Source organism: Canis lupus, chromosome 6 (assembly GCF_011100685.1).
Source record: "Canis lupus familiaris isolate Mischka breed German Shepherd chromosome 6, alternate assembly UU_Cfam_GSD_1.0, whole genome shotgun sequence".
Classification (NCBI taxonomy): Eukaryota; Metazoa; Chordata; class Mammalia; order Carnivora; family Canidae; genus Canis; species Canis lupus.
Window position 1 is genome coordinate 65723225 of NC_049227.1, and position 14233 is coordinate 65737457.

A 14233-nucleotide genomic window follows, 5' to 3' on the forward strand; every position below is an offset into this window, starting at 1 on the left:
CTCTGCTAGTACTGAATCTGTTATTTATTGATTGATTGATTGATTTTACAATTTGATGTTTATTTTACTTCATTATGCTTTGCCAAAATGGATTAAGTCCTATAAATCTGTTTCAGGTAAGTCTCTTTCTCATAGATAAACAATGCTGCTTTGTTATTTCCCAGGGATTCCCCTGGGTGCAGTCCCAAAACTCAAAGTTTCCAAGTCTATGCTGCTTTTCTCACTGAGCTACTGCTACAATGCACCCCCGATGGCTACAAAAGGACAGTACATGGTTCAAAGTGCTCAGAATGTCACAACCCACAAACAGAGGGGGGAGGCACATTGCCAAACCTTCTTATTGGTTTAGCTTTCATAAATACTACCCTGAACCAATCTACACTTGGATCCTTCAGCTTGTCACTGAATAATTCATGGTTATTTAATTTTGGCCCCTATCAAAAGATTTACAATGCATAATCTTTTAAGTACAGAGATTGTAAGTATGTCACAGGGTTTATTTAAAGCTTCACGGTTTCGTTTAGTACATTCAACTTTGCCAATGAAAAGATCCACAAAAACTGATGTATTCTTATCCAACTTGCGATTAGACAATGCACATAAATAAAGAATGACATCTGATATCACCAAATGTCTCCCTTACTATGCTTGGTATTTGGAACTCAGAAATGTCCAAACAAATTGTGCGAAATCACTTTCAGAAGGAAAAAAAAAAAAATCCAGCCTTGCTTTTCAATTTTAGACTCCTGAATCAAAACTTTGACTAGTAGACTGTTGATTCTAGACATCAGTGTAACAATATTACTGTCCTAAAAAAAGATGTATATTTATATGAATTGACAGTATTTTGTGACACATGAGAAAAGCAGGCCTTTCAGGATTTCGACAACCCTCAAACCAACTGTAACTGAACAAAAGTAGAATGAGCAGTTCTAAAGCCCCCATCTGTTCCACATGTACAGATTGTCAGAGTCAGAGCCAATGGCCGTTAAGTTCTTCCCGTTTGGTCTTATTGAGATTCTTCTAACCTGTATGCGTTGTTGTTAGTATACAAATGATGTCTTTGACAGGTCACTGTAAATGGTAAAGTTTTCATAATAAAATCCAAAATTTTATACAAAGAAGAGAGAATGGAACTATACTTTCTTGTTGAATACATTTCAAAAAATACAACTCAAATAGATACAACTAATATGCAAGGGTTACCTTCTCTGCCTAATGGTCCTTGATGAAATAAACAATGAAAGATTCCTTATCCTGTAGCAGTATGCGGACTTTTATCAATTTTCTTGGATCTCAAAGCAGTATTATTTATTCATGACTTCTTGACTTAAGGAAAAGAAATACCAATTTGGAGAATACAACTCCTTAAGGAAAAGGAGAATCTAAATCATTTCAACATTAGGAGCATGTTGTACAAAATAACAGGCTGCTTTGTCCAAACACAGCAGGATTCTCCTTCCCCTGGCAACCACATTTGTAACATACATTTCTAAGCCATATAGGTTCTACTGTCTTCTTTTTTTTTTTTTTTTAAGTAAAGATTGGTCAAACAAACCAACAAAAATACATTTTCTTCTTAAAGAATATGAACAAATGTCAAAAAAGCAAGCACTTAAGTTACAATTGCCCCCAGGCAAATGTAACTTCATGCTGGGCTTATGCTACTATCATAAACACCACACCACAGGAAATCACTAACACTGACCATGACCAAGCCAGTCGTGTCTTTCCAGAACTTAAGGCATAATTGCCTTAATGAACTCACACAGTATCTGAAAAGTTTCCCATGTAGAACCATTCACTAAAGTAAATTCTGTTCCATATAACGGTGTCCGTGTTTGGTCACAGATTATTATGAATAATTCTCTAATTTGAAAGGGTGGCGACCCTCAGGTAAATGATGTATTTTAGCTGGGCAGCTATCAAGAGAAACAATTAAAATCGTTTTCATATTTTTCTTGGGTGGGCAAATGTCAGAGTCAGGCAACATCAGATCAATAATGTAATCTCAGATGTTAAGGATGTTGCTTTTTGGACTCAAATTTAGGCATGAAAATGGACAGTAGAGATGAGGAAAGATCAAGTAAGCAATCCAGTCCACCTACACACCCAGCAGGGGAAAATTGCTTCCTAAAATAAACCTTCTAATATTTTAGTACTGTTGACTTTTGTATGTCCCTGGTGATTAAGCTTCTATCACTCACTTTTCCTGCAAGACTATTCTTGTAACCCAATATTTTCCTATGTCAGGAAGTGCCTTAAATTTCTCTTTCTCAGTTTCAACCTACAATCCCAGTACTCCACGGGATATTAGGAGAATAATTAAGCAGTTGTAAATCATTCTAAATACTTCAAATGAACGCTATCCACAGCCCTAGAACCAAAAATTAGTTCTTTATAATTTAAAAAATTTTTGTGGTATATTTTCTCTCATTATACATTATGCAATAGCAATTTAGTAAAGAGATGAAATCCTTTAAAAGAGGAACTATAGCTGTAATGTAATTTCAATTAACATGTTATATATTTTTAATTTAGGGTGCCGTATTAATCCTTTCTTTTCCTTGATTGTTTTTGTTACCCTGCCCTGCACTATTTTAGTTTTAGTCATTCATCTGGAACAAAGAACATTCCATAATTAAATACTACATTTCAGATAGTTTTAGGAAACAACTTTCATATAGCTTATTAATTTTACATTCAGAGGCAAAGCAGCACCATCAGTGCAATTTCTGGGCTCCACTCCTCAATTTTAATTCTTTGGTAACAATATTTAATCTTAGCATAGAAGTTAAAAGACATTCTGAAGGGAGGAACCGGTCTGACTTGAGATCCATAATTTATAGAATACTTAGAAATTTCTGTTTCTGTTAACCACTCAATCTCCCTCACTGATACTTTCTCCTCTCATCTTACATAGAATTCCCTTGATTTTGTTCCTTGGATGAGAAACGTTTTTCTACATAAATTAGGAAAACTCTCAGTACTGTATGTCAGTACGCAGGCCCCAAATTATAAATGCCTAATAGTGCTCTACAGTAGGATTTTGTGTGTTTCAAGAATGTACACCACAGCATGGGCAAAAATAATATTTGATATTTTGCTAGCTTCTCTCCCAAGGAGTGTTTTGGTGTTAAGTTTGTGTTTATTTTTTTCCGAGATCAATGTTAATTCACTTGGCCCCTTATGGATAGATACATTATTGAGATCTGAACAAATCCTTACAACTTGTCTAATTTGTTGTGTTTTCAATGATCTTCAGTCTTTATTAATTTGCAGGAAAGCTATTTCCCTTCACCTTTGACTTCAACAAAAACAATACTAAAAATGTAGGACAAAATATAATCTAACCTAAAAAGAAATTTCTGCTTGCATAAAACAACTGAGTTATAAAACAAATATGTTACATGAAAGATGATAATTTATAGAGCAGAGAATAATATTAGAATATGATACTGAATTTGGAAATGATATGTTGTATATTTTATAATATACCAATTTCATCAGTAGAACTAAAAAATACTTGGAAACTCAGACTATAGGTTTATAATTAATTCATTTTAGTAATAATTTATCCAGGTTTTGTGAATTTGTCTTAAGCATTATGAAAGGCAATTGAAAATCTAAACTCTATTTCACTTTTTTTAAAATAAAATCTCAAAGGCCATCAGGTTAATAAAATGCAAAAATCCCAGGTTCCTGCCAAAACGATCATTGATGAGTTCACCATTATAAAAATGGCCCGCACTGACTGAGATGGCAAAAGTTTTATTTGGATGAGCAGTAAATCATGATCTTACATATAGTAACTGAATTTAATGTGTGATTACTTTTCAATCTTTCACTTTTCTGCAAAAAGAATCACCAATGAAGAGTAATATTAAACACAAATCCAACAATCACTCTCTTTCAAATCAATTAAAGATTATAATAAACAGGCTAAAATATGCAACTACTATCTACCCATATAGAATATTTTTTTGATAAATGTAATACATGCAGAGGGAAACACTTTAAAAAATTTAGACTAATAACTTCCTATGTTCATTTTTATTCCCTATTTGTAAATTAAATTAATTATATATTTGGTTTTCAATTAATAAACACTAAATTGCCAAGATCAAGATTATTGATTTTAAAATTACATTTTGTTGTTCATCAATGGGAGTACATTAACAGGAGAACTGCTTAATATAATTATTTTTCATTTATAAGAATCACATCATGAAAATGCAGAGAAGCAAATTAAATCACTTTTCTTAGGTTTTTCTGTAATATATTAATTAATGAGGTGCTTCTAGTTTGAGTAAGAATTTCTGTACAGTTTCTACTAATTTGAATAAATTATAAAAACTAAAAATAGTGCACAGAGCTGCTAAATTTTAATTTTCATAAAGAAAATCATAACTTATAAAAATGTAAAATGAATACATGTTAAAGATTTTATTAGCTAGTGAAGAAACCAATAAGATGTTATAACTGGTTCAAAGAAGAATTGAGGAAGACACACACGTATTTGTATGCACATATATTATATATGTATGGATTATATGTATATTCTGTATAGAATATATAAACAGAAATGCTGAAATGAATTTGTTAAGAAATGTAGAGGTCAATGAAATTCTGTAAAGGGCTAACTAGCAAGTAATTTAGGCTTTTCAGGCTACATCTTGTCTTGAGCACATATTCATTCTTCTTTAATATGTGTGTGTGTGTATGGGTGAGGGATTTAACAACTCATTAAGAATTTAAAAACCAAAAAAAAAAAAAAAAAAGAATTTAAAAACCATTCTTAGCTCACAGGCCACTGTAAAAACAGGGTGCAGGCCAGAATTGGTCTGCAGGTCAGAGTTTGATGATTATATAGAGCAGTAAAATGTAATACTTGAACATATCTTTTCCATAGGGCAGAAATCAATTGTATCTATACCACACAATATTTATTAGTATCGCTATGGACAAGACTCCATTGCTTTACTCTCTTTTTCTATAATTTAACATCAATCCCTACAGAGCATAAGATAGCCTAATCAAGAGAAGGACAGTCAAGGGTGCATACCCTTGTAGAATCAGAAAAATCCTACAGAGTCAGCTGGAATGCCCAGCACTCCACTGAAGGGATGACCTGGGATCGCTTCTCCCATTTTCAAGTTTTTTACTATTGTTTTGTAAAGCATTTCTATTAGATAGTAGGTAAATGTATGAGCTTTACAAAAACCAGGGTTCAAATCTATCCAATTCCATTTATGTGTTATTTGACTTTGACGAAATAAATTAGTTTCTATGAATTTCAGAATATTCTGTAAATTCTGTTACGGACACTTTATTGGTAGTTTAAAGGTTAAATGAGGTAATAACTATATAAAATAGTCTATTTTCTCTTCTTGCTTGCTGTCCCCAAACTTTAGGTTTCCTTTCTGATGTGTCAATATCTCAATAGAAAGGATTTTTGTATAAATGATCCCCAACTTAACAAGTTTGAACTTAACGCTTTTCCAACTTTATGATGGTATGAACATATTTTGCATTCAGTAGAAGCCATACTTCAAATTTTAATTTTGATCTTTTCTTGAGTTAGTGATAGGCCGTGCTGCTCTCTCGTGCTGCTGGGCAGGAGCAGCAGCCCCAGCTCCCAGTCGGCTATGTGATCACGAGGGTAAACAACTGATACAACCATTCTGTACCCACACAACCATTCTGTTTGTCACTTTTCAGAGTCCTGTGATGGAGCCCTGTGTCATGCTCAGCAGAGTCTACTTGTCCCTCTCCTTCTGTTCCTCCACTCCTCCACTCTCTCTCTAAAATAAATGGATGAATGAAATCTTTAAGAAAAGTTCATGTGTTTTTGACTTACGATATTTCAACTTACAATGGGTTTATTGGGACATAACCCGATCATAGGTTGAGAAAGATCTGTATTATGATTTAAAACTGCAATCTTTTAGACCACCTCCATCATTATTTCTCTCATCATGTGAGAGAAGGATTTGTAAATTTAAGCTTTATAAATTTGAGTTACTTATTAACCTCTATATATCTCTTTGAGGTAACAGAAAATACATGTTGGTGTCTGCTCCCAGTTCCTGGTGCAGAGCTCTTCTAACTCTTGTGAACTCCTAAGTGATAAGAGCAATAGAGGCATCCTTTGTTCTAATGAGGTGACTCTATGTGGGCTCCTGGATGACTCCCGGATGAGATCTAGTTGCCAGAAAGACCAAGCCATAATTTGCAGATCTGCCTCTGCCCCAATCCTCCAGAAAGGGGAGAGATGCTGGAAATGGAGCTAATGTTTGATTATGCTTATTTGAGGAAACCTCCATAAAATCTCAATAGTAGAGAATTTGAAGAGCTTTTGAGTTAGTTAACTCTTGGAGGTGCTAGGGAAGTGGCATGCCCAGAGAAAGCATGGAAGCTCCCACCCTTCCTCTAGCATCGCCTTATGCGTCTCTACCACCTGGAGTTCTTTTATATCCTTTGTCACATCCTTTAATAAACTGGTAAACATAAGTGTTTCTCTAAGGTCTGTAAGACACTCTAGCAAATTAACTGAACCTGAAAAGAAATCTATTCATAGCCAAATCGGACAGAAACATGGGTACTTTGGGCTTAGAACTGGCATCTGAAGTGGGATTGGGAGCAGTTTTGTGGGACTGAGCCCTTAACCTGTGGGATCTGACACTATATCCAGGTGTTAAAAATGACTTAAATTACAGGTGTCAGAGAATTGCTTATCGGTGTGGGGAAAAACCTCCACACATATGGTGACAAGAAGTATCAGCAGCATTCTATGTGAGATGTGATAGAGACTCAGAGGAAAGAAACACAGTAGGGAAGAAAATCAGTTATTTTCTTTCCTACTATAGAGGAGGAAACATCTGAATTTTTTTTCTTTACAGTCTTAATTTCTACATATGTTAAATGGTAATAATTTATTATCAATATTATAATTAATAAACAGAGCCTCACAAGTAATAAACATTTGGTAAATGCCAAAAAAATATTTACCATGATAAAATAAGGCTTGTTTTTTTCTACCCTTAGGTTATGTCTCTATTCTGTGAACTTGGTTTCAGATTGTTCAAAGCCAGGATGGTGTAGGGGATCAGGGTAAGGTGAGGGAGGGGAGAGGCTGGGAAGGATAGTGGGAAATGCAGTGGATGGGAGAAGAAAAAACAATCCATTTCCTACATGTAATGCCTAGAATCACATAGTAATCACTAAGTAATGACAATTCCTTGATACTGTTGACTTTATTTTTAAAAAATATTTTTTAAATTTATTTGACAGAGATAGAGATCATAAGAAGGGGGAGCTACAGATAGAGGGAGAGTGTGAGGGAGAAGCAGCCTCCCTGCTGAGCAATGAGCCTGATGTGGGGCTCTATCCCAGGACTCTGGGATCATGACCTGGGCCTAAGGCAGCTGCTTACCCAACTGAGCCACCCAGGCATCCTGATATTATTGCCTTTAATTCCCCCTAGATACTTTAATTCCCACTAAGATACTGAAGTATCTTATTTTACAAATATTTATTCATGCCATCTATCTTTAGTAAAGTAAAGTGACCTTCAATGCCAATTTTAACCAACGCAAATTATTTTCATTAAATGGTCTAGTCAAATGGGAAGTACTCTGGATTATCTTACACTGGATGCCTGGGTTTTAGCTTTGATTCTAGATGCCTTAGTTAATTACTAAATTTCATCACTAAGACCATTCAAAAGATTAGCTTTTAATGTGAATTGCAAAAGCTGCATAGAAAATTATATGTGGCCTACCTCATAAGAAGATAACTGACAGAGAGGTTAGCAGATATTTGAGGAACAGTAGTATATTTTGAGAAAAACAATCTAGAACATTCAGATTGGAGAAAGTGGGTACTTAATAGAAAACTCCATAAATTATTTTCCCTGCCTACTGGAATGATTTTTAAACCATTTTGGATATATAATTATCAATTTATCTTTTTAAAATAAAGCACTTCTTATTGATTCCCTTAATTATTTTTCTCAAACATCATACCAATAGTGAAGATTAATAGTCTCTTAGGGAAATTTCATTTAGAATTTAGTAATTCTTGGATTAATTTGAAGATTCAAAGAATAATAGTTTTTTTAAGTTAATTTTGCTAAACAATCAATTAATGGTATAATAAAGTATTAAATAAATCTTCATGTTTAGTCAAAAAAGATTATTTGATGCTTGGTTTTAAAAATATACATAATTAACTAACTCACTAACCAATTCTGGTAGGTGTGGAGGGATGTTCATTTTTCCTATTTAACAGAACAGTCTATTTTGCTATTTATTTAAATCACTTTTCTGGTCTATTGAGGTAGCTACAAGCTTATCATTGATCTTCTATGACATTTTCCTGGACTTTAAAGAAATTATGGTAATGTTCAGCTTTTTATGATCCAGGTATATAAGAGTCAATTCTTCTTTTCTTTTATTGTAAGACATTGCATTGAATCTAATGCATGAACCAAAATATTGTTTTATTTGCAAATTCTTAACATTCCTATTAAACTCTTTACTTCAGAGGAAATAGGCCAAACCTTAAATTTATTATTAACATTATAAAACTCATCACATGAAATTATCTCACCATTAGATCATCACTAATTCACTCTTGTCATCTTCCAATAATGAGAGAGAGAGAAAGGGGTTGTGCATGCCACTTAGTCAAGACTGCCTGTGGTTGGCTTCATGTATTCTATAAATGTACAAGGAGTACATCACAGATTCCATAATTAAACTTAGTGTAATGCAATAGATGCTGAAAGCAAAGGTAAAATAATATTGTTCTAGGAATTAAGAGTAAATAAAACAATAAAATAAAACTGGTTGTAAAAACTTGTTAAAATCATAAATATCCCTTTAATTACTTTATTTACTTAGGAATTCCTCATTTGGTTTAATTATCCCTTGCACTGAGAAATTTCCCTGGTGAGGTTTACTTCACAAGTTTCTGGATACACTCGAAAATTTTACATATGAATTTCCTCTCCTTTGATGTATAGCCTCCAACCTCCGCAGTATGTTTTCTACAACAACCATTTGCTAAAGCCTTAATGCAGATTTAATACAGCCCATGAAAACATCTATTAAGCATTTACTTCACACAAAGTACAGTGTGCTAGATCCTGGGAAACAAAGAAATGAAAGGCTCAAAGTTCAGCGTACTAAAGTGTAATATTCTGTGGATCACTCTGCTTCCAACATTTGCGACACACATCAGTGATGGCTGCTTCCAAGATTTTATAAATTCTACCAAGTGCTTGGATTGATCTTCTCTGAACACTTTCAGAGTAGTTTTCAGGTATTTATTGGGTATTCCCAAATGCATTGGGATGTAAGAGACCAACACATGCATGCAAAGTTGGCCCTGAGTGAAGGCCCTGTTGGCTTCTATTTATAGGACATAGGGACAGAGATAAATGAAGGCAGATGAAGTAAGTAAATACAAAGTTAAAAAAAAAAGATCTCTAGGCAGATGAGCTATTTTATTGATAATTGCTTCACTAAGTGCAAATTATTAATAATTTTCTATTTACTTCTATCACACCACTTCCAAAAACATCTTGAAATCTCATAAGCAAAAAAAAAAAAAAAGAAATCTCATAAGCAAAGTCTATAAAAACATATAACAGGGACATAGATTCATTAGTATCAACCGAAAGACCTATCAAGGACTAAATAAAAGGGAAAAGCTGTTTATAGTTGTTAAGGTTGAAATGGGGTTATTTGCTCACTAGAAGTATCCTATAGTGATTAAAATATTTAACTTCCCTGTTGGCAACTCTTCATAGCATATGTTTACTGACATACATTCTTTCTAAAAAGTTCTCAATAAACATAAAACAGGGTATTTGTCAATGCCACATGGAAAGGGCTTCTTGCAATTTCCCCATAGGAAAAGCACCAGCTCCACCCACCCCACACCTCTCTTCCAAAGTCACCTCTTTCTCAATTACGCAAAAAGCAGTCAAGCACCTCTGTGAGGATGAACGTGTGACTACTTTCTGGCCACACAACTTAGTCATGCACAATCTTAATGCTACTTTCTTTTTTCTGGATATCATCATCATAGACACAGAAGACACACAATCACCAGATACTGAATTCACCCCTTAAAAAAAAAGGAAAATTGTTGTACACACTTCCCCAGAGAGAGAGACAATACAGACAGGGATTGGGACACATGACATGGATTCACTAGTCCCAAATGCTGCAGATACGGGCCTCAGATTCCTGATCTTGGAACTTTTTTCTCTGCAGACTAGAGACATCAAAAAGAAGGTGCTGCATTGCGTTCTACTGCTGTGTAAATCTTTAAGCATTCACCTTTGATTACAGAAGTTGATGTGTGAGTGACTGGGGGAAACTAGTTTCTCAGAAATGAGAACTCTCTGGGCCTTCAGAGGGTGTGTGGCTCCCCACAGACATTGTGGTGCATTATTTAGTTTTGCCAGCCTGTCTCTGCAGGTGGTGGTGCTTCAGCTTAGGCAGTACAGAGAAAGCTGCCTAGTGGAAGGAAGTCAGGTTTGAGAGTGTGACCACATTTTCCTAGGCCATCCACAGGAAAACCAAAACAGCTACTGAACCATTTCTGTTCGGTGTTTTAAAATTGGATTTTTGCTTCTTAGATGAATCTGAAGAAATTTAATTTTTCTGGTCGGATAGAATCTTTAAAGGAGGAATTTTTGGTACATTGTAAACTAAGTTATTTAATACCAGTGAGGCATTTCTATACCACCAAGTATATTTACCTGTATCAGTACTCCTTAAATTCAGCTTGAGGAATGTTCTTCATTTCCTTGTTTCCTGAGACAGATTTTTCTCTAGATATAAACTCCACAATGGCACAATTAAGTAATTAGTCCAAAGGTAGTGATTTACTACCTGCTGAGATCGATGCATCATAACTCTTGCTCTCAAGGAACTTAAATTCTATTTAAGAGCAAGAGGATGACTAAGAATGCAGTAATTTTGTAGGACAATTTGAAAAAAAAAAACATATAAATAATCTTGTTTCCTCCGTAATTGTATTTTCTATTTAAAAAACCATATTGTGATAGATGGCCACAATTTTAATTAAGAGACTAGTAGCTTCTCAGCCTTAATAAGAAATGATATCTCTCATTTGATAACTGTGTATAGTGGTCAGAATTCTTCAGAATACAAAACCAATGGGAGTGTGTGTGTGTAAAGAGATGTGCTATAAAGAATTGGCTCATAATGTTATGTGGCCACAGAAGTCCCAAGATCTGCAGTTGGCATCCCAAAGACCCAGAAGAGCCAGAACTGTAGTTCTAGTTTGAGTTCAGCCCTGAGAAGCAGGAAAGCCCAGGCTGTAACTACTAGTCTTGAAACTTGGCAGATTTGAGACCCAAAATGACCCATGTTTCAATTTGAGTCGGAAAGCAGGAAAAGACGGATGTCCCAGGTCAGGACAGTCAGGCAGGAGGAATTCCCTCTTACTCAGGGGAATATGAGTCTTTTTGTTTTAGTTAGGCCTTCAACTGCTTGGATCAGGCCCACTCACAATAAGGAGAGCAAAGTAACGTGCTTTACCCAGTCTACTGATTCAAATGTTCATCTTATCCAAAAACACCCTTACAGATACACCCAGAATAATGTTTAAGCAAATATCTGGGTACCCCATGGCTCAGTCGAATTAATACCTAAAATTAACCATCATTGATACACATAGTTATCAAATGAGAGATATCATTTCTTATTAAGATATCAAACTTGGCACCATCTCCTTAAACCATACTTACTCTCAAATAATCAACCAGATGAATGGAAGTCTGTGTTTCTGAGGCCTGTGCATACCCTCCATTCCTCCAGCATGAACTCTCTAACAAGTAACAGCAGAAGTGCCTAGGGAAAGAGGCTCTGGGTAACCACAAAACGGATTTTCCATCCACCTGATTATCCTTTTTTCAGGATTGTTGAGATAGAAGTTTAAGGTGTACAATGTAATGATTTGGTACATTTATATATTGTAAAAAGATTTCTTCAATAGGGTTAGTTAGCATCTCCATTACTTCAAATAATTACCATTTTGCGTGTGTGTGTGTGGGGGGGGTAAGAAGATATGAGACTTACTCTTTTAAGTAATTTTAAGAATATAAGACAATATTGTTAACTAGAGTTACCATGCTGTACATTAGATCTCCAGAACTTACTCATCTTGTAAGTGGAAATTTGTGCACTTTGACTGACTTACCCCTATTTTTTACTCATCCTCCAGCAACAACCATTCTTCTTGATTCTATGAATTCATTTTTAAGAAAATATTCTGCATGTAAGTGATATACAGCCCTTGTCTTTCTCTGACTTATCATTTAGCAAAATGTGCTCACGTTCCATTCATGTTGTCTCAAATGGCAGGACATTCTTCTTTCTCATAACTGAATAACATTCCATCACATATGTATATAGATATCACCTCTTCTTTATCCATTCGACTATTGATGAACCCTTGGGTTGCTTCCACAGCTTGGGTATTTTATGAATAATATTACAAAGAACATGAGAGTGCAGTTACCTCTTCAAGACTCTGATTTCATTCCCTTTGGGTATGTACCCAGAATGGGATTGCTTGATCATATAGTAGATCTATTTTTAATTTTTTGAGGATCCACCATACTGTTTTCCATGGTGGCTTTACCAATCTACATTCTTATCAACAGTGTATAATGGTTCCCTTTCATCCATATCCTTGCCAGCATTTGTTATCTCTCTTTTTTTTTTTCATAATAGCTATTCTAACAGTTTTGAGATAATATCTCATTGTGGTTTTGATTTGCATTTCCCTGGTGATGATTAATGTTTCCATAATGATAGATTGAATATATATGCATCTTTATATGTGCCTGTTAGCCAATTGTTTGTCTTCTTTGGGAAAATATCTATTCTGGTCCTCTAATTCATTTTTTAATCAGATTTTTTTGTTTTTGTTTTTGTTTTTGTTTTTCAGTTAAGTAGTATGAGTTCCATATATATTTTGGATATTAACTCTTTAGCAGATAAATGGTTTGTGATTATCTCCCATTCTGTAGTCACCTCATTTTGATGTTTCCTTTGCTGTGGAGGAAGTTTTTGTTTGATGTGGTTACTCTTGTTTATTTTTGTTTTTGTTACTTCTGCTTTTGGTGCCATATCCGAAAAATCATTGCTAAGACCAATGCCAAGGAGGTTTTTCCCATGTGTTTTTTTTTTCCCCTAGGAATTTAATAGTTTTAGGTCTTATGTTTAAGTCTTCTTCATTTTAAGGTAATTTTGCATTGGGACCCAGTTCTATTCTTCTGTATGAGATTATCCAGTTTTCCCAGCACCATATACTGAAGAGACTATCCTTTCTCTACTGAGTATTCAAGCTCCCTTGTCAAATGTTAGTGGACTGTATATGCAAGAGTTTATTTCTGGGCTCTTGATTCTGTTCCATTGGGTTACTTGTCTATTTTCATGCCAATTTTCATTTGTATAGATTTGTAGTACAGTTTCAAATAAGGAAGTGTGATGCCACCATCTTTGTTACCTTTCTCAGGATTGCTCTGTATACTTGGGGTCTTTTGTGGTTCCATATGAATTTTAAGATTATTTTTCAATTTCCATAAAAAAATGTCATTGGATTTTGGTAGGGACTGTACTGAATCTATACGCGATTTTGGGTAGTATGAATGTATTAACAATATCAATTCTTCTTATTCATAAGCATGGAATATTTTTCCATTTATTTGTATCTTAGTCAATTTCTTTCATCAGTGTTTTAGTTTTCAGTGTGTATATCTTTCACTTCGTTTTGACTTGTTGGTTACACTTATTACTAAGTATTTTATTGTTTTTAATGCAATTGTAAATGCAATTACTTTATTTCTTTTTCAGAAATTTTGTGTGAAAACACAACTGATTTCTGTATGTTGGTTTTGAAACCTGCAACTTTACTGGATTTACTAAATAGTTCCAATAGTTTTTTGGTGGAGTCCTCAGAACTTTTTTTTTAATCTATGATATCCTGTCTCTTACAAACAGAGACAGTTTTACTTCTTCCATTGTAATTTTTTTTTCTTGCCTAATTATTCTGGCTCAGAATTCCATTACTATGTTAAATAAGAGCAGCGAGAGACTTATTTCTGATCTTAGAGGAGAAGCTTTCAACCTTACCCTACCGAGTAGATTTGCTGTGGACTTACTGTGGATGGCTTTTAGATATG